The sequence below is a fragment of the Myotis brandtii genome, unplaced genomic scaffold, assembly GCF_000412655.1.
Source record: "Myotis brandtii unplaced genomic scaffold, ASM41265v1 scaffold1103, whole genome shotgun sequence".
Classification (NCBI taxonomy): Eukaryota; Metazoa; Chordata; class Mammalia; order Chiroptera; family Vespertilionidae; genus Myotis; species Myotis brandtii.
In genome coordinates this window covers 1,422,640-1,425,864 of record NW_005353762.1, presented here as the reverse complement: position 1 = coordinate 1,425,864, position 3,225 = coordinate 1,422,640, and positions in this window count along the sequence as shown.

Genomic DNA, 3,225 nt, shown 5'->3' with positions numbered 1-3,225 from the left:
GCCCTAATCAATCACCCTGCAGGTGGGATGGTGGAATAGGTGAGAGGGTGGCACCAGGCCATGGTAGGGTGCCAGGCGGGGCTGCGGGGCTGCGAGCCTGAGGTCATGAGCTGGGGCCTGATCCCCGCAGGCTACCCTGAGGGAACTCACCCATGCATGAATTTGTGCACTGGGCCTCTAGTAAAATCATAAAGAAATGTGTCTCGCCTCCCTGTCGTTGTGCCCAGAGAGGCAGACCTGCTGCAATTTCTTCTGCTGCCCAAGTTATGCTAGAATGTTTCTGTGTTTAAGACAATTTGAGACAGGGTTTCTAACTAAACATTTCATGTCATGCTTCTAATCAGGACTCAGTGGCTACTTTTTAACTCTGCAAATGAAACCATCATTAGAAATGGTTTTTGTTTGTTTCTCCTTTTCAATGGCATAATTCTCAGAAACAACCTGAAAGAAGTTCTTGAGAAAAGTAAAACTTTCCTGATACTAGAGAACCAAGATATCCTCAATGCTTACATTCTGACCATAGTTTTCTAATAGTTTAAATATTTCATCATTTATTGATAAAACAATAAATTGTATTAAGCACTGATTCTTCTTTCAATGTTCAGAACACCTTAAGTTAGCTAAGTTCGGCGTGCTTGTCTTCTCATTTTTAGGGGACATGTTAGTTTTGGGTCTAAATGCAGAGGTATTTGAAATTGTATGAAAAGGGTGTTTAAAACAAAATAGGACATTTAGTCCCTTTTTGAAAGCATCAACCCAGTAAATAAATACAGGCACAGTAAATAAAGCTCTCTGGCTATCTTCTCCATGAAGCAATGGTTGGAAGAGATGAATAAAAAATGTTTTTAATACAGTAATTTTCCTACTTGGCTCCTTCTCTAAACTCTCTTCAGCTCTCAGCATTTATTACCGGGTTTGCCCTTGTTTGAAGGGCAGAGTCATGGAAAAGTCCTGAGAAGTTTTAGAAAGTTTGTTACCGAATGAAGATAGAATTTATTTCTAATGGGCATTTTTAATGTTTTCTGTGTTTAAACGCCTCTGCTATACAAACAGAAACCACCTTTCTGGTTTACAGGTAAAAAGTAAGGACACATTACTTAGTTTTCTCTCCCCCAAACGCACATCTCCTGTGCACACAGATTGACATACACTCTGCACCCTAAACGTAAAGTCAAACAGTGGTCATTAGTCACTGTCATTAGCACCAATTTGCAACCTACTTCAAGTCAGATGTGGTGCAGTTTTATTTTTGCTCTTTTAGTTCTCCCACCTCACTCTGCCGAACTCTTGTAATTCCCTACATTCTTTCCATTAGGCCACATCCTTCACCTTCTTGGAACTGGAGTGGAAACAACCGCTTCCAGAAAACCTTCCCGAGAAACGTATATCACCTCCCTGACACAAACTCAGCACAAGTTATTTCTCGCCTCCCACGTGATTCTTCGGCATTTACCTTCAATTGCTCACTTATAGGAACCACGTGATGCCCGCTGTTCTATATTCAATTCCATGGTCTTTCAAGGCACGTGTGTAGCTCAGACTTCAGGACTCACGTCCTCACGTTTAGGGCTTCACTACCTCCCCGACCTCATTTCTCCTTTTCTCGGTAACAGAATCCTGGGAGTAATGAACTTCACTCCATTTCTCCACCTTTCCTGAAGGTGGGTAGACAGGATGGATGCCAGGGCAGAGTGGATGGGGCTTCTGGGGAAGCGTCCTCTTGTGGCTTTCTCGCCTCCCCCCATTTCTGCTGGGAACAGGACCCGAGGACTGGAGTGTGATGGCCACACCTGCTGGCCGTGAGGGGGGAGCTCTGTAATAGGGCGGCTGAGCTGAACGGCAAGGGGCTGGGTCCCTAATGACTGGATGGGACTGCGTTCTAAAGTTGTATTGTCTATTTCTGTGTATCAGTAAGGCCCCATGTATTGAGTGTGTGTGTGAGTGAGTGTGTGCCTGAGTGGGTGGAAGTGTGTGCATGTGTGTGAGTGTGTGTGAATGAGTATGTGTGTGATTGTGCTGTGTGTATGCATGAGTGTGCACGAGTATGCATGAGTGTGTGTACGTAAATATGTGTGAGTGAGCATGTTGAGTGTGTGTGTGTGTTTGTGAATGTGTGTCTGTGTGTGTGTGTGAGCATTGTGAACATGTGTGTGTGAGCATGTGTGAGTGTGTGTGTGTGAGAGAGTGTGAGTGTATGTGTGAGCAGGTGTGTGTGAGTGGGTGTGAGCATGTGTGACATGTGTGTGATTGGGTGTGAGTGTGTGTGTGAGTATGCGTGTATGTGTGTGAGCAGGTGTGTGTGAGTGTGTGTGTGTGGGTATGTGTGCCCTGTTAAAGGGACAGACCTTACACAATTGCGGGAGCTGATGAAGCAGCATGTATAAGGAAGCCCATTGTTTTTGCACCTGGTGCTGGAAGCTGCGGACATTTGAGAAGGAAGGATGGGTGTCAGATGGAGGAGAAGCATAAGCTAGAGGCCTTGGGGACAGACCGAACCCCAGTCTGTCAGGCCTTACTGACTCTGACATTAGTGGTGTGATATCCTTTAGACTGAAGCTGAGGGCCTACATCCAGAGCTGAGTACATACACCCAGCCCAGCATGGGAGCCCCTGAGGCATATCCAAGAAAAGGGGGAGCAGTGTGGGCCCAGGTGCTGCCTCCCACTGATGAGGTGGCTCAGCAGGTAAGTGATCACACACGTGAGCTACAGAATGGCTGCTGTGAACCTTCCAACCCCCCAATCTCCCAGAGAGCCTGCGTGTGACCCACTCTGGCTGAGACACAGGAGAGCATCCTGGGATGTGTAGTTTAACAGAGTCTGGTGGATCTCTTACGAAGCCATCACATTCTGGATTTCTTTAACTTTCTCCCATTTAAACTACTCTTTGGGGGGATGCTATTAATAGCAATCAAACATAATCGCTAACTGGTATTGGGCCCTATAAACAAACGCTGACTAATAACTGAACTGCATAATGAATGACGTGTAGGTCAGAGAAAACATACACAGAGACTTTTCTTTTCTTGATAATATATAAAGTATCAGTTTTTAAAAACTCTTTGAAAACCTTCAAGAAAAGCAAATTTGATGCCCAACCAGCATGGATCAGTGGTTGAGCATCAACCTATGAACCAGGAGGAGGTCACGGTTCGATTCCTGGTCAGAGCACGTGCCCAGGTTGCGGGCTGGATCCCTAGTGTGTGGTTTGCAGGAGGCGGCCAAT